The sequence below is a fragment of the Dama dama genome, chromosome 6 (assembly GCF_033118175.1).
Source record: "Dama dama isolate Ldn47 chromosome 6, ASM3311817v1, whole genome shotgun sequence".
Lineage (NCBI taxonomy): Eukaryota > Metazoa > Chordata > Mammalia > Artiodactyla > Cervidae > Dama > Dama dama.
In genome coordinates this window covers 12,983,550-13,002,267 of record NC_083686.1, presented here as the reverse complement: position 1 = coordinate 13,002,267, position 18,718 = coordinate 12,983,550, and the positions used below count along the sequence as shown (strand labels likewise).

At 41.9% G+C, this 18,718-nt stretch overlaps 1 protein-coding gene across 1 annotated transcript in view; it reads right to left on the bottom strand.

The window, feature by feature from the left end:
• STK32B (serine/threonine kinase 32B) overlaps nt 1-16,762 on the bottom strand; it is a 277,362-nt gene extending 260,600 nt beyond the window's left edge. Inside the window, exon 1 of the mRNA XM_061145161.1 lies at nt 16,711-16,762. The gene's annotated coding sequence lies outside the window, so the exon portion shown is untranslated. The remainder of the gene's footprint in view (nt 1-16,710) is intronic.
• Nucleotides 16,763-18,718: the final 1,956 nt, after the last annotated feature.

Below are 18,718 nucleotides of genomic sequence, written 5' to 3'. Positions count from 1 at the left end.
TGTGATGAATTTAAACAAGTGGACTTTGAGTAAAGCAGATTGCTCTCCATAATGTGGGTGGGCCTCATCCAATCAGTTGAAGACCTCAATAGAACAAAAGACTGACCTTCCTCAAACAGAGAGAGTTCTGCAGCAGATGGCCTTTAAGCTTGAACAGCAATATCAGCAACTTCCTGCATCTCTCGCCTGACAGCCTATCCTGCAGATTTTGGACTTGCCAGCCTCCATCATCATGTGAGTTAATTACTTAAATAATTCTATCTCTATCTCTCTCTGTACACCTCTTATTAGCTCTGTCTTTCTGGAGAACATTGACTAATACATATGGCAATGAATCAGCCAGAATCACAAGTCACCACCTAATTTCAACTTCTCCTGGGCCTGGGGGGGCAGCCACTGAGGCCACCAGGGCTGGGCATCTGGTTTTTCCCCATAGTCCACTAAAATGTAAGCACAGTAAGCTCGAACGGCTTGGTACTTGATTCTAAAGTATTTGTCCCCAGTCAGCAGAAAAAGAGACGGCAGAATGGAGAGGCATCCCTTGTCTGGGGCACAGACCCATGGCGTGTCCAGCTCCACTATAAGCCGAGGTGGCCTCTCCTTGGGATGCTAAGAAACAGTGCACCCACCCCATGGCCCCTTCACATGTGAGCTCTGATCTGTATCAGGTGATGCTCCCTCCTGTTCACCTGAGACACTGCACGGCAGACATCATGGAGACAGACCGTGGTGAAAACCAAGGCAACAAATGTGAGGAGCAGAAGACAGATGGCCTTGCATGGCATGTTTTAAAGGCTGGTGTTGCAGGTTGAATTCTGTTTCCCCAGCTTTGCATGGTGAAGCCCTAACCCCCAGTACCTCAGAATGTGAGGCATTTGGAGATACGGCCTTTAAAGAGGTAATTAAATTAAAATGGGGTCATTTTAATAAATGGTCAGGGCAGGCCCTGATCCAATTGGGCTGGTGTCCTGGCCTCCAGAACTGCAAGACAACCACTTCTGTGGCTTAAGCACCCAGGCTATGGAATTTTGTCACATCAGCACAAGCAGGCCAATAAGGTTGGCTTTTGTCCTGAGGACACTGGGGAGATACAGACGGGTTTAAAAAGTGGATCCCAGCTATACAATTGTGAATGAATGAATAAAGGAAATAACATACAAACATACAACATGGAGGACATGGCATTTGGGGAGGAGAGGAACTTTTTTTAACAACAGGGTAGAGAGGAGCGTGGAGGTAATTCCAAGAGTGTTTTATAAATAATTTATTGCCACTGCTTACGCACACAGTTTCCCTCAGGAGTCATAAGGCACACTGCTTTGTTAGGAAATGCCAAAAGGAGTCATGGGGACAAGGGCCCAGGACCAGCCCTGTTACTTCTAACCCCCTTATACTGGAAATGTATTCTCTAGGATGAATCAAGGTTGAAACCAGTTTATAGACAGAAAAAGTCCTCAGGAAGCTCATCCAGAAGATGGACTGAGACATCACTGGGGGAAAATGGGAAATGCAAATGAGTAATGACGTCTGTTATTAATAAACTGGTCAGTAATGGATCATTTGCTCTGGCCAAGCTCGAAAGCCATTCGCGAGTGAGCCTGCATTTCCTCTGATATTTAGCTCTTAATAAAGCAATCCATGGAAGCCAACAAATTCCTCCAAGCCAAGCCAAGCCTCAAGCCAAACACAGACTAATTAATATGAAAGGAATAAGTGTGTGTGAGTGTTAGTCGCTCAGCCCTGACTCTTTGCAACACGATAGACTATAGCCGGCCAGGCTCCTCTGTCCATGGGATTCTCCGGGCAAGAATATTGGAGTGGGTTGCCATGCCCTCCTCCAGGGATCTTCCCAACTCAGGGATCAAACCCAGATTCTCCTGCATTGCAGGCAGGTTCTTTCTCATGTGGGCCACCAGGGAAGCCCATGAAAGGAATAAATAGTTCACTCAAAAAGAAATGGATTCCACCCCTTATCAAAGATGCCTGCGTGAACGATAAATGGTGTCAGTAAAAGCATCATGTTAAAGAATTCTAAAACTGATTCTTCCATAAGAATAACAGCTCACTTCAGAGACACGGAGAAGTTAGACATCTTGCCCAGAGTCCCCGGCTTGACCCGAATTCCAACTCAGCTCCTTCAGGCTTGGAGGTGAAACTGTCTAACCATTGTGCTATAAACTGATGAACTCCTGCAATGTCCCGAAAAGAGCAAACATATGCACCAGGCCCCCACTTACAGCAGGATGCGATGTTGGCTGGGCATCTTACACATATCTGCCACCACGGCCCCATCACTAACTCTGGCTCTACCACAGGACCTTTGCATCTCCTACCCGCTTTGTCTGTGAGGTTCTTCCCCCTGAATCTCCACATGGTCTGCTTCCTTCTTAGCAGTGAGGTCTTGCCTTAACTGTCTCCATCTCAGAGAGGCCTTCTCTGTTGCCCTCTCCTCCAAGGAAAGCTGTCCTACCCTCCCGGGTCATCACATTATACATTTTCTGCAAAGCAATTATCATCATTGAAATCATGTTTATATACTCGTAGTGTATTTATCTTCCCTACTAAACTGTCAACTCAGTGGCATCAGGGACCTCATTCATCTTGCTTGCCACACCCTCACAACTACCCAGACAAACACTGGGACAGAATAGTTGGCAGAAATGTTTACTGTCTGACTCAAAATCCTGCTGTCCTTTCCACCCCTACTCCTATCCTAGAGGCCCAGCAACTTAAAAGATGAAAACGATTCCAAAATGGTGTACATTTTTAAGGGAAAAAAATAAGCTGATCAGTCAAATGTTTCTGAACATTCAAACTGATAAAACAGATATATAAGACCAAATCTCTCAAAATTGCGAAATTGATTTGTTGCAGTCTGGGCAGTAAATTGGTTAGTCTGCTATTAATCAAATAGTTTTTCACACTATGAATTCACATGCAGATGTAAAAGTCGGGAGTGTGGAACGAGACAGCTAATAATATGCTTGTGTGTGGAAATGATCGTCATTGCATAATAAGATAGCGTGGAGTCTGGAATTATCATCTGTGCAACTCCTGCTCAGTTTTATCCAGAATCTGCCTTTGAGGGACATAAAAAGCTATTATCATATAACTATTCCACTTTCTGCTGTTTTATGTGCAGACTGCCTCTGGCTATTCCATGAATTTTAATTAACTCTCTGTTTATTTTGCTTCAACCCTATGACTCTCTAAGCGCAGAGCCCACTTGCTAATCCAAGAAAGACACTTTTGAAGTGAACTTCTCAGAAAGTTCTCCCAAAGGTATCTTCCTCCTTCCCTTCAAAATAATTAAGCCCTGTTGACTTCCAAGTTGACTCTGAGCAGAGTACTCCAGCCTGGACTTTCTCTGCTGGAGCAGAAGGAAAACGTCCACTGGCTCCACCTTCCAAGGGACCAGGAGGAACTTGTGAGGCGGGGAGAGTGAGCGTGGAGAGAGAAGGGCCTTTGTGAAAAATGAGAGTTTGCAAGGAGAGAGTTTGCAAGGGAGATGCAGAAATTCTCCTCAGGACCCTAACCCAGAAGCAGTCAGTATAAACCGGTCAACTAACTCTTATCAGTTAATTTGTTAATTATCAAGGTTTTCACTCATTTATATAATATTCATTCATTTAATTATGTAGCATATATGTCATATGCATCATACACACATTGTATATGTAAATAAATATTGTATGTGAATATAAATATACACACTGCTTAGTGTGTATGTGTATGCATATATGTGTATATATATATATATACACATGTATGTAGATATATCTATATTGTACTGCTTTGTAGGCATACATATACATATATGAGTGTGTGTATGTATCTATACACTCTATGTGAATGCTGGGTATATGTTTTGTTTAGTTGTTCAGTCATGTCCAATTCTTCTGTGACCCCAAAGACTGTAGCCCGCCAGGCTCCTCTGTCCATGGGATTTTCCATGCAAGAATACTGGAGTAGGTCGCCATTTTCTACTCCAGGAGATGTTCCTAACCTAGGGATTGAACCTGTGTCTCTTGCAAGTCTCTGGCATTGCAGACGGATTCTTTACCACTGAGCCACTGGGGAAGTCTGGGTATATGTATATGTGACTATACATACACAAATGCACATGAGTATATACTACTTAATGTGTATGTATATAGATGTATAGATATATATGCTGCTTAGAAGGATATGTATATACAGATATAGATATGTGTTTATATATACTATACATTTATATATATATACACATTTATATATATACTTGTGTATATATATATGCATATACATACACATGTATATGCTATACACATATACACGTGTCTATGTACACTGCTTCCTAGGTATGAATACATGCATATTCATAAATGCGTGCTCATATATGTATTTTGCTTAATGCATTTGTACATGTATCTATATACTGCTCAGTGAGTATATATATGCACATGTATACATGCATTATATACATAAACTCCATATATATGTGTGTGTATGTATTATACTTTACATACATATAGTTGCACTCAGTAGGTACTGCGGATCAAATTGTGAACAATGAGGAAACATTGCTGCCCTCACAGAGCTTATGTTCTCACGCATAAGACCAATAACCACAAGGATAAATGCACAAGCATTTAATGGGCTTATAGGTAATGGGGGTGCATTGAAGAAAACAGGACCTGAAAGGGCACATGGATACGAAATGCTTGGGGTGGGGTCAAGTGAGGTGGGTATTCAGGGAGGGGACATTTGAGCAGGATTCTGTACGGGATGTGAGTGACCTTTGCAGAGTTCTAGGGGAAGGTGATCAAGGTGGTGGACCTAGCAAGTATAAGGTTCTGAGTTAGAAACAAGTTCAGCATGTTCAGATGAGAAGAAGGGCTGTAAGGAATGAGCAGGAAGATGGAGGGGCAGAGAGGAGTGTCAGTGAAATAGACATAAGCCAGATTGCAGGGCCTTGCAGGCTGGCATAAAGAGGTTGGCGTGCATTCTGAATGGCAGGGAAGCCCCTGAACCATTCGACCCAATTCATGCTTTATCATATCACTGGCTGCTATGTAGACTGGAGCCTTCCCTCTTCTTTCTCTCTCTCACTTATACATGCTCTAGGCAGCATTTATTGAGCCTTCCCCACCTGCTGGGCACTGAGCCAGCTGCTGATGGGACTGGCAGGTGACTAGGACCAACCCTAACTTTTCAAGAATCTCACAGTCTGATGGCTGAGGCAGAGGAGCAATCTGAAGACCACCTCTAAGTAAGATGTGCTGTGAAGGATGGCAAGAGGAAGCTGAGAGAGACAGGTCTTCCCCTGATCCCTCCAGGTGGCTACCCAAACATTTCCAGAACCCACCACATAACCCAGAGCCAAGATGACATGGAACGCATATGAAAAATGCCAACCATATGCCAGGTCCGGGAGTTGTATGGTCTCTGCCCCTTGTTTTCACAGTAAACTTTGAAGATCACTCTGAGCATTCTTTCCTTCTTTTAAAGTCTTCATTTCAGAAAGGTATTTTTGTTCGATTCAATACAGATTTCTAGATTGATGGTTCTTCTCTATTATCACTTAAAAAATGCTGTTCCACTATCTTTGGCTTGCATAGCTTCCATTTCCAAACACAATGTGTCCTTTTGTCCCCTGGTTCATTTCAAGATTTTCTATTAATGGTTATAAGCTATTTATTAATTTGACTATGATGATCTTTGATGATGTTTTCCTTCCTTGTGTTCCTTTTGTTTGGAGTTGGTTGAACTTTCTGGATATGATTTTATCATTTTCATCATTTAAACAAATAAACCATTATTTCTCCAAATGTATCTTATATGCCCATCCCTCCTTCTGAAACTCCAATTACACATATGGTAAATCACTGCATTTTGTTCCATAAGTCACTGAAAGTGAAGTGAAAGTGAAAGTCACTCAGTTGTGTCTGACTGTTTGTGACCCCATGGACTGTATAGTCCATGGAATTCTCCAGGCCAGAATACTGGAGTTGGTAATCTTTCCCTTCTCCAGGGGATGTTCCCAGTCCAGGGGTTGAACCCAGGTCTCCCACATTGCAGGCAGGGGGATTCTTTACCAGCAGAGCCACAAGGGAAGCCCATAAGTTACTGAAGCTCTGTTAATTTTTTCCTCAGTACTTCATTTGTATAGCTTCCACTGCTATATCTTCAAGTTCACTAACCTTTTCTTCCACACTGCATTCACTGTTGTTATTCAGTCACTAAGTTGGGTCCAACTCTTTGCAACTCCATGGACTGCAACACGCCAGGCTCCTCTATCCTCCACTATCTCCCAGAGTTTGCTCAAATTCATGTCTATTGAGATGGTGATGCTATCTAACCATCTCATCCTCTGCCTGATCTGCTGTTAATATCCCATCCAATGAATACTTCATTTCATATATTGTAGTTCTCATTTCTATGAGTTCTATTTGAGTGGCTACCACAGGAAAGCTGGGTAGGGGGAAGGGAAAGAGAAGGCAAGGGAATTAAGAGGGACATGCTACTGGGTACAAAATAAATAAGACACAAGGATATAATGTATGGCACAGGGGCTATAACCAACACTTTATAATTGCAAATGGACTATAATCTATGAAAACATCAAATCATTATTTTGGGCACCTGAAGCTTAACATTATAAATCAACTATGAAAGCATTAGTTGCTCAGTCATGTTCGACTCTTCAAAGCCTGCCAGGCTCCTCTGCCCATGGGGTTTTCCAGGCAAGAATACTGGAGTGGGTTTCCATTCCCTTCTCCAGGGAATCTTCCCCACCCAGGGATCAAACCTGGGTCTCCCGCATTGCAGGCAGATTCTTTACCATCTAAGCCACCAGGGAAATAAAAATATAAAGTAAAATTGGACTTTCCCGTGTCCAAAAAATTCCTAGACATGAAAAGAAGCAGGAAAATATGGCCCATAAGAAGGAGGGAAATTAATAAAGAGAAACAGACCCAGAAATGGCACCAGTGATGAAATTAGCAAACAAGGACTTCTACAGGAATATTACTCATGTGTTCTCTATGTTCAAGGATAAGGAAACTATGAACATAATAACGACAAAAATGGGCATTCTCATTTTTTTTGGAGAGAAAACAGAGGTTTGCAGAAAATTTATGACTAGTCTAAGTTCATGCGGCTAGAAGCAGCAGGACCAGAATCTGAGCTCAGGCTTCCCCATCTCGAAAGCTCATGCTCTCTCTCCAACATTTTGTTCCTTCCCAAAGCAAATGTCCAATGTTTTTGGATGTTGATGGACTCTCTCCTCCTGACTCTCATGGTTTCTTGCTAATACACATGTGACTAAAGCTACTTTCTTCCTAACTTCTGTATTTGGGAGGGACATGTGGGAACAAAACAGGCTGGTGGCAGGGGCGTCTTCTCCAGGCTTCTGACGCATCATGTGTAAAATGGAGATAATAAGGCCCAGCACACTGAGCTTTAAGAAGACAAGGATGGTAAAAGGGTTCAGTTCCTAGGACAATGATTGTGAGTCAGCCAAGACTCTCCAGGGTGCAAATACTGGGAGCCCAACGTGATCTTCTCCATCACCTCCAGCTTTGCTTGTAGTAGTGCTTCAAAGCAGAGCTATCACTTTGCCAAACAAGGTTCAGTTCAGTTCAGTCGCTCAGTCATGTCCGACTCTTTGTGACCCCATGGACTGCAGCACGCCACGCCTCCCTGTCTATCACCAACTCCCAGAGTTTACCCAAATTCATGTCCATTGAGTTGGTAAGGCCATCTAACCATCGCATCCTCTGTCGTCCCCCTTCTACTCCTGCCTTCAGTCTTTCCCAGCATCAGGGTCTGCCCTGAATGGGGCAAGCCAAAAGCGCAGGAGAGGCAATGTGGCTTAAAGCAGCCCTCCCTCAATGATGGACAGGGGACTGTGCATATAAGCATCAGCTTCTCAGACCCTCAGCTGCCTTCAAGGCACCCTATACATGGAGGTCCCACATGGGGGTGAGTCCTTGTGCCTGAGAAAAATGGTCACCAACTCTTGCAGATCTGTTTTCTTACACACATCGCTCATGACAGGGTGACAAGAAGTCTTTCACCTCCGATTCCGTGGAAGGATTCTGAATGGCTCTGTTTGGGTCACACAGCCACTCCGTGGACCAAGCACTGGTCTAGGAATATGGCCTAAGTGGCTGGCACAACCACATCACACACCGATCTCAGAAGGTGAGGGGGGCATCACAGGGACTGAAATGTCCACATGGGGTGGAGGAGGTGTTTTCTGAAGAAAAGAGATGCTATTGTGATAAAAAAAAAAAAAAAAGGGGACGTGAAAAACATGCTGGACAGTTGAAAACAACAGCCTTTAGAGTCCACTGATTCACCATTCCCTTTTCTTTTTACAGATGAGAAAACTAAGCTTAAGAGTGGTTAATTCACTATCCCAAGTAAGCACAACTAAAGCATATCAGAGTCAGCCTGTTTCCCAGATCTAAAGTGTTTCCACTGAGATATGTAGAAATTCATCTGCCATGCCTCAACTGTCCTAGAATTTAGTCAGAAAAGTGTTATAAAACCCTTCAGTAAATTCTTGCTAAAACCAAAGGATTGCCCGCAGCTGTTTACTTTGGTGCTTCACTGGGGAAGCACAATCTAGCCCCCGCATGAAAGTCAAATAAGATTTCTGCAAATTCACATGTGCTTTTTCCTGATAACCAAGGCTATTGTCATACTTTAACAATGAAATGTCTTTCTTGAAAACTCTTAATAAATGCCAGCTATCAAACCCACCAAAGGCTGAAAGCAAAGCCAAAGTACCCATTCAATAGTAGGAGGGTGGTTTTCTTCATCCTAGCCCAGCACACTTCCACCTTGAGTCTCATAATAGTCATGTAGGCTCATCTACATTGACCATGAAAGGCAGTAGTTATTTGGTATTTTGACCAGAACAGAGCTTTGTTTGATTGCCTTGAAGTAATCTCATCCTGAATACTGGATGTTTGTGTACATTTACATGAATCTGGGTGTCATCAAGAAATTGCCAGAACCTATGAGTGACTTAAAAATAAAGTCTCCTCTAGAAAGCTTGTATTTTTCTTCAGAACACCCACTATAACCAAAGTTTGAATATATTTATGCTCTGAACTACAGGTTCTGAGAACCAAGCCAGCAGCCAAATAGCGGCACAGATAAAGACAGAAAAGGAAAAGAAAGCTTTCAGGATATAATCAAGTAATAACTCAGGAGGGCCCAGGCTAACAGATCTGATAGTACTGACAAGAAAGGGTACAAAGGACTCAGGGCCAAGATCACCACTGACTCGAGGGTAAAATGATACACCTCTATGTGGTGTCAATTGTGTTATGGATTAAGGGAGCTGCTTCAAGTTTTCTTCAGCCACAAAATGTTCAACACTAGGATAAGCGACAACAGAAAGCAATGATTTAACAGAATTTTTTACATGTTTTGTTGTTGTTGCTGAAGTTCAGCCCTCCCCCACGGGACTATAGGCCAGCTTTCTAAATTCTCTGGATCATAACTCTTATTCTAAGAAATCTAGAGAAGAACCTCAAACACAGCACATAAACTCTGTCCACGCCTCTGGCTGACCCCTAAAAATCACATGTATAGAGCAGACTGTAAGCAGTACAGAGCAGAAGAAAAAAAGAAAGGAACTGAGATCTGTGTGCATGCCCAAGAAGAGAGTAAGCAGTATAAATCCAACCAAGGTAACTTCTTATTAAAAATATATTTTCAAAGAAATACAACACAATCCAAAGTCTATACAACATAACATATGCGATATCCAGGATGCAACCCCAAATTATTCAGCATATAAAGAACGAGGAAAATGTGACCCATCCTTAATTAAGGTGAATCTTAAGATGACCCAGATGTTGGAAATAGAATAAAGGATATGAAAACAGCTCTTATGACTAAGACTAAGCTGCATGGTGTAAAGGGCAATATAGTGGAAATAAATGAAAATATGGGAAATCTAAGAAAAGAGAAACTGTTTTCTTTTAATCCAGAACTTATACCTAGGAATATCATAGTCAAACTGCTGAAAGTCAAAGATTAAAGGAAAATCTTGAAAAGAGAGAGATGGATGTGACATATTACTATCAGATAATAATGATTCAGATTAATGACCTCCCAGCAGAAAGCACAGAGGTCAGTCAGTTGACAATGGCACAAAATCTTTAAAGCAATGAAGAAAAAGCTGTCAACCCAATAATCTGTATCCAGTAGAAATAGTCCTCAAGAAAAGTGAAATAAATGCATTTCAGTTCATAAATAAATGCAGTTCAGCTCTGACTCTTTGCGACCCCATGGACTGCAGCATGCCAGGCCTCCCTGTCCATCACCAACTCCCGGAGTTTACTCAAACTCATGTCCATTGAGTCGGTGATGCCATCCAACCATCTCATCCTCTGTCATCCCCTTCTTCTCCTGCCCTCAATCTTTCCCAGCATCAGGGTCTTTTCCAGTGAGTCAGCTCTTCACATCAGGTGGCCAAAGCAATTGGAGTTTCAGATAAAATACAATTAAGAGGATGCATTGATTGGAGATTTGTGCCACATAAAATACTAAAGGTTACCAGAGGGAAATTCATACCTTCATGAAAGTTATGAGTAATTATTAAGGGCTATTTTCCTTCTAATTTTTTAAAGGCCAAAAAACCCCACATATTTAAAAATATATATAATATATTTTACATATACATTATATATGTATATATTTATATGCACTTAAAGCAACAGACTATAATATTGTATTGGAAATTTATGGTTTATAAACTATAACACATATGACAAGTATAGTATAAGAGTTGACAGGTGTGGTAAATAGATCTATACAGTTGCCAGGTTTTTAGATTTTATGTGAAGTATAAAATATTAACTCTAAGCAGATTGAAATAAACTGTGAGGTGAAAGTTGCTCAGTCGTGTCCAACTTTGCAACCCCATGGACTATACAGTCCATGAAATTCTCCAGGCCAGAATACTGGAGTGGGTAGCCTTTCCCTTCTCCAGGGGATCTTCCCAACCCAAGGACTGAACCCAGGTCTCCCACATTGCAGGCAGATTCTTTACCAGCTGAGCCACAGGGGAAGCCCTGAGGATATGTACTATAATGTCTAGAGCATCAATTTTAAAACAAGGAAGCATGACTGCAAGTCATGAGATAAATGGAGATTCTAAATCTTCGGTTAATCTAAAACAAAACAGGAAGAGAGAAACCAAAGAACAAAAGAGAGAACAAGAGCAAATAAAACCAAGCTAAGCCTAATTGAAACCAAATCAATAACTACATTTACTGTGAATAGGCTAAAAGGTAGAGATTGCCAGACAGATTTAAAAAGAAACAAGTTCCCAGGTGGTGCTGGTGGTACAGAACCTGCCTGGCAATGCAGGAGATGTAAAAGATGCAGGTTCAATCCCTGGGTTGGGAAGATTCCTGGAGAAGGGAATGGCAACCCACTCCAGTACTCTCACCTGGAGAATCCCATGACAGGGGAGACAGGCGGGTTACAGTCCATAGGGTCGCCAAGAGTTGGATACAATTCAAGCAACTTAGCAAGCATACACACAAGACCTAACTATCCAAGAGATTTATGTCAAATATAAAGACACAGATAGAATGAAAGAAAATGCATGGAAAAATATATGCCATGTAGACTAGAATAACTATATGAATTTCAGAAAAAATAGCTTCAAAAAAAAAAGATTATTAGCAGAGATAGAAAAGAACATTTAACAATGATAAAAAGGTCAACCCATCATGAGGTTATAACAACTATAAATCTGTATGAACCTAATAACAGACCTTCAAAGTGTCAGAAGGAAAACTGACAGAATTAAAGGAAGAAGAAACAACTCTAGGATCAGAGTTGGAGATTTTGTACAACTGGCTCAGAAATGGATAAAACAACTAGATTGTTATAATCAGTGAAGACTGAGACCAAGGAAGGAGGTGGTTCAGGATGGTGGTGTAGGAAGGTCCTGGTTCATCTCCTTCCAAGGACACAATAAATTTACAACTACACATGGAAAAATTCCTATGAGAATGACCTGAAAACTAGCTGAAGAGCTTCTCCACAATAAAGGATAAAAAAGCCACATCGAGACGGGAAGGAGAAGCAGAGATGTGATCTCGCAAAAAAAAAAAAAAAAAAAAAAAAAACACTCCACCCCCAGCCTGGTCACCTGAAATTGGTGAAATTGGGAGGGAGCTCACAAATAGGAAACTTCACTCCAAAGAGCCAGGGGTTTGTGCCTACATCAGGCGTTCCAACCCTTGGAACCAGCACTGATAAGGAGAGCCTCCAAAAGGTCTGGCTTTGAAACCCAGCAGGATTTACACCTGGAAGAATATAGGGCTACACTTACCCTGGGCCCAGTGCAAAAGCAACAAAGAGGCCTAGGTTTAGATCACATGTGAAGGAGATTCATTTACTAACCTTAAATCTCTGCTGGAGGGGCAGGAATCGGCTGGGAGTCTTCCTGGTGCCATTCTTATCCTCTTCCTTTCTAGCACCAGTGTTCATGCCTCACCCTCATGCCGCATCTCAGCCCTGCCAGAGCCAGTAGGTGCATGCAGGCCACACAGGGGATGCCCCTTGAGCATCTGGCTCTGCTGTCCAGGGGGAATTGTATTTTGGGGCCCCATGGGTCTGAGAAAACCAGAGAGACTATTCTTGGCAGGCCCCCATACTCCAGTCACTGTACAGTCAACTGAGAATGTAGCCCCAGACTTCCAGTGAAAAAAGCCTATCTACCTGTCTTGGAGCTTCAGCCCGAGGGACAGGCTTCCAGTTTTCCATACATTTACAGGCTGTGGAAGGGGTCTAGGGGATGTCTTTGTGTACTCCCTTGAACTCACTGCAGCTCCCTGGTAACTCCCAGTGAAAGTGAAAGTCGCACAGTCGTGTCTGACTCTGCGATCCCATGGACTATAGCCTTCCTGGCTCCTCTGTCCATGGAATTCTCCAGGCAAGAGTACTGAAGTGGGCTGCCATTTCCTCCCCCAGGGGATCTTCCAGATCCAGGGAGTGAACCCAGGTCTCCTGCATTGCAGGCAGATTCTTTACCAACTGAACCACTAGAGAAGCCCAGAAATTAGATCAAACACTCATCTGGAGCCCTGATTTTTGCGGCTGTCACCAAGGAGACATGTGTAGATCATCTGGTGTGAAGGCCAGCAAGGCTTACAATTGCAGTTCTATATTACTATATATAGTGGCATAACTTAAGAGGTGTGGCCTACAGGTCCAGCTTCTAATCAGCCTAAACTAAGGGCTAACTGAAATTCCACTCTCTGGAACACTCACAGGTCTTGGCACACCTTCAACAACTGGGAACTGTGAAGAATAAGTCACAGAGCTAAGATAATCACAAACATTTAAGAGATAATCAAGAGCTAGGGCAAGGTTAAGCAATAAAATTGATCTCCTTCATAAGGCCAGTATTTCAAGACTGGCAGAGATAGCTGCTTCACCTAATATTTGATACAAACACAGACAGTCAAGCAAAATGAGGAGAGAAAGAAATATATTTCAAATAAAAGGAAAAGATACAACTACCAGTTAAAAAACCCATAATGAAAGTGAGATAAGTAGTTTAGCTGAAACAGAGTTCAAAATATTGGTCATAAAGATGCTCACTAAACTTGGGAGAAGAATGGATAAACAAAGACAGTACTTCACCAGAGATAGAAAATATAAGAAAGTATCAAATCAGTTCAGTTCAGTCGCTCAGTCATGCCTGACTCTTTGCGACCCCATGTGCAGCACGTCAGGCTTCCCTGTCCATCACCAACTCCGGGAGCCTACTCAAACTCATGTCCATTGCATTGGTGATGCCATCCAACCATCTTATCCTCTGTCATCCCCTTCTCCAACCTTCAGTCTTTCCCATCATCAGGGTCTTTTTCAATGAGTCAGTTCTTCGCATCAGGTGGCCAAAGTATTCGAGTTTCAGCTTCAGCATCAGTCCTTCCAATGAATATTCAGAACTGATTTCCTTTAGGATTGACTGGCTGGTTCTCCTCCTGGAGACTGGCTGAGTCTCCTCCAAGGAACTCCCAAGAGTCTTCTCCAACACCACAGTTCAAAAGCATCAATTTTTCAGCGCTCAGCTTTCTTAATAGTCCAATTCTCACATCCATACACGACTACTGGAAAAACCAAAGCTTTGACTAGACGGACCTTTGTCGGCAAAGTAATGTCTCTGCTTTTTAATATGCTGTCTAGGTTGATCATAGCTTTTCTTCCATGGAGCAAGCGTCTTTTAATTTCATGGCTGCAGTCACCATCTGCAGTGATTTTGGAGCCCCAAAAAATAGTCTGTTACTGTTTCCACTGTTTCCCCATCTGTTTGTCATGAAGTGACGGAACTGGATGCCATGATCTTAGTTTTCTGAATGTTGAGCTTTAAGCCAGCTTTTTGACTCTCCTCTTTCACTTTCATCAAGAGGATCTTTAGTTCTTTGATTTCTGCCATAAGGGTGGTGTCATCTGCATATCTGAGGTTATCGATATTTTTCCCAGCAATCTTGATTCCAGCTTGTGCTTCATCCAGCCTGGCATTTCGCATGATGTACTCTGCAAAGAAGTTAAATAAGCAGGGTGACAATATACAGCCTTGACGTACTCCTTTCCCTATTTGGAACCATTCAGTTGTTCCATGTCCAGTTCTAACTGTTGCTTCTTGACCTTCATACAGGTTTCTCAGGAGGCAGCTCAGGTGGTCTGGTATTCCCATCTCCTGAAGAATTTTCCACAGTTTGTTGTGATCCACAGTCAAAGGCTTTGGTGTAGTCAATAAAGCAGACGTAGATGTATTTCTGGAATTATCTTGCTTTTTCAACGATCCAACAGATGTGGGCAATTTGATCTCTAGTTCTTCTGTCTTTTCTAAATCCAGCTTGAACATCTGGAAGTTCCTGGTTCATGTACTGTTGAAGCCTGGCTTGGAGAATTTTGAGCATTACTTTGCTAGTGTGTAAGATGAGGGCAATTGTGTGGTAGTTTGAGCATTTTTTGGCATTGCCTTTCTTTGGGATTGGAATGAAAACTGACCTTTTCCAATTCTGTGGCCACTGCTGAGTTTTACAAATTTGCTGGCATATTGAGTGCAGCACTTTCACAGCATCATCTTTTAGGATTTGAAATAGCTCAACTGGAATTCCATTACCTCCACTAGCTTTGTTTGTAGTGATGCTTCCTAAGGTATCAGGAAGCTTCCATAAACCTCTTACCCTTCTCCATCAGAGGGCAGACAGAATGAAAACCACAATTACAGAAAACTAACCAATCTGATCACATGGACCACAGCCTTGTCTAACTCAATGAAACTATGAGCCATGACGTGTAAGGCCACTCAAGATGGACAGGTCATGGTGGAGAGTTCTGACAAAACGTGGTCCACTGGAGAAGGGAATGGCAAACCACTTCAGTATTCTTGCCATGAGAACCCCATGAACAGTATGAAAAGGCTTCACTGGTGAATACTACCAAATGCCCAAAAGTTTAATACTTATATTTCTCAGACTCTTCCTAAAAATTGTGGAGGAGCGAACATTTCCAAACTCATTTTACAAGGTCAGCATTACCCTGATACCAAAACCAAACAAGGATCACACAAAAAAAGAAAATTATAGGCCAATATACCTGATGAATATACCTGCAAAAAATCTTCAACGAAGTATTAGCAAACTGCATTCAACAATATATTAAAAGGATCACGTACCCTGTTCAAGTGGGATTTATTCCAGGGCTGCAAGGATGATTCAACATTGGCAAATCAATTAGCATGATATACCACATTAACAGAATGAAGGCTAAAAATCACCTGATCATCTCAATAGAGGCAGAAAAAGCTTTTGACAAAATTCAACATTTATTTATGATAAAAAACTCTCAACAGAGTGAGTATAAAAGAAACATACTTCAACATAGTAAAAGGCCATATATGACGAATCACAACTACTGTCATACTCGAGTGCAGAGCTGAAAGTTTTTCCTTTTAGATCAGGAACGACAAGAATGCCCATGCTTGCCACTTTTATTCAACACAGATTAAATCTTGAGGGTATTACTCCAAGTGAAATAAACCAGTCACAGAAAGGTAAATACTGCATGATTCCATGTATACGTGGGAATGCTGGTTTCCAGGGGCTAAGGGGATGAGGGCATGGGGAATTACTATCTAATGGGCATAAAGTTTCAGTCAAGCAGGATGAATAAGTTCTAGAGATCTGCAGTAGAGTGTTCTCTGTATAGCCAACAATAATACGTATATTGTACATTTAAAAATTTAAGCAAGCAGATCTCATGTTAAGTCTGCTTTCCACAATAACTTTTTAAATAAAATGCCTACATTGAAGGAAAAAGCTGCAGTTGGCCATCACATAAATTTGTGGGTTTTTTCCACTTTCCTTATTTAGATTCTCAAAGAAAAAATAGCATTAGCAACCTTGATATAATTACCATTGTAATTCACCTAAAGCAGGGCAGCCATGGTAATTTGATTTTCAGAATGAAATTACAGCGTATCCAAAGGAAACTATTCAGACTTCCTTTCACATTTCAAATTTGGCAAATTCAAATCTTTCTGCCAAACAGGAAATTCCCAGTGCCCAGCAATCAACACAAAAACAAACTCACAAACATGCACATAAGCATAAGTCCAGTGGTCAGAACTTTTATATTTAATTGATGAAATTTTTTAAAATCCACCATTCTTACCTTTCCAAAACTGCCTTTACCAATGGCCCGCAGAATCTGAAAATGGTCAAAGTTGACTGTAAAAGAAAAAAAAAGGAACAAGTTAGATTTGTCAATCCTTGTATTGATTCTTAAAATGTCTTCACCTGAATATCTAACCATTTCTTTCCAATGGCTTCTGATTTACTGCATCGTTTGCTGTAACAACACTCCACCACTGAATGGCTACTTTGCATATTCCATTCCCCAGCCCCCAACACATATACTTGGCAATTAACACTTCCCCAATGTATATAAAGAAGGAGAGACATCTTTTGGGCCAGAGAGAAGGGATAACAGAGAAAAACTTGGATACTTGGATTACCAGATTCTTGCACCCTGTATTCCCTTTACCAAGATGACTTTACTTCTAGTCTGTCTTGTCCACCAAGCATTATTACCTTACACATTCAGACATCAGCTCATCTGTCTCAGTGTCCAAGGAGCTGATCCTGCCTCCATTATGAAACCTCTGGAGCCCCAGGTGACACGACCACATCGTAGTCTTCTCCTGCTCGGGTGTCTCACCTCTGGTATCATGAGCCAGAAGGAGGAGGACAATGATTTCAAACCCTGTACTGTCTTGTCTCCAGCCCACTCCAGTATTCTCGCCTGGAGAATCCCATGGACAGAGGAGCCTGGCAGGCTCTATTCCATAGGGTCACAAAGAGTCAGACATGACTGAAGCGATGTAGCAAGCAAGCAAGCACTGCCCTGTCTCACGCCTCTTTTTCACCATGTTTCTTGATGGGGCTCCCCATTCTAGGTCTCTATTGCCTTATTCCAGTGTGGCTTATACCTCATCCCCACAGCACAACATCAACAAAGTATGGCCATACCACTCGAGCCAATGGACAGTTTTCTGTCCCCCCTTTACTTGGCCACTCTCTCCCTTTTGAAACATCTGCTTGTCTTCTATGGAAGTACGCCTTCTCAATATTCCATTTCATGCATGAGTTCTTTTGCGCATTCATCCTTTACCTCCCATCTATTAAATACTGGATTCCATCAAACCTCCATCCTACAACCTTCCTCTCCTCACTGGCTCCAAGGGCTTTCATCATCACCTAACGGCCAGTAACTTTCCAGGCTGTGTGTACAGATTGATGCCAACCCCACAGTGACTCCTGGAGGCTTCAGAGTTACCCTGAACCATTTCAAAGGATCCAAAACAAAACCTAGGAGAGGGTGTGGAGAAAAGGGACCCCTCCTACGCTGTTGGTGGGAATGCAAATTGGTGCAGCCACTATGGAGGAAAGTGTGGAGATTTCTCAAAAGACTAAAAATAGAGTTGCCATATGATCCATCAACTCCACTCTTGGGCATATATCCAGAAAAACTATATTAGAAAAGATACATGCACCCTAGTGTCCACAGCAGAACTATTTATAATGCCTAAGACATGGAAGCAACCAAAATGTCCATCAACAAATGAACGGATAAAGAAGATATGGTACATATAACACAATGGAATATTACTCAGCCATTTTATTTTATTTTTTTATTTTGTATTTATTTTTATTTTTTTATTTTATTCTATTTTCACTTATTATTTTTTTTTCATTTATTTTTATTAGTTGGAGGCTAATTACTTTACAATATTGTAGTGGTTTTTGCCATACACTGACATGAATCAGCCATGGATTTACATGTATTCCCCATCCCGGTCCCCCCTCCCGCCTCCCTCCTCATCCCATCCCTCTGGGTCTTCCCAGTGCACCAGCCCTGAGCACTTGTCTCATGCATCCAACCTGGGCTGGTGGTCTGTTTCACCCTTGATAGCATACTTGTTTCAATGCTGTTCTCTCAGAACATCCCACCCTCGCCTTCTCCCACAGAGTCCAAAAGTCTGTTCTGTACATCTGTGTCTCTTTTTCTGTTTTGCATATTGGGTTATCATTACCATCTTTTTAAATTCCATATATATGCGTTAGTATACTGTATTGGTCTTTATCTTTCTGGCTTACTTCACTCTGTATAATGGGCTCCA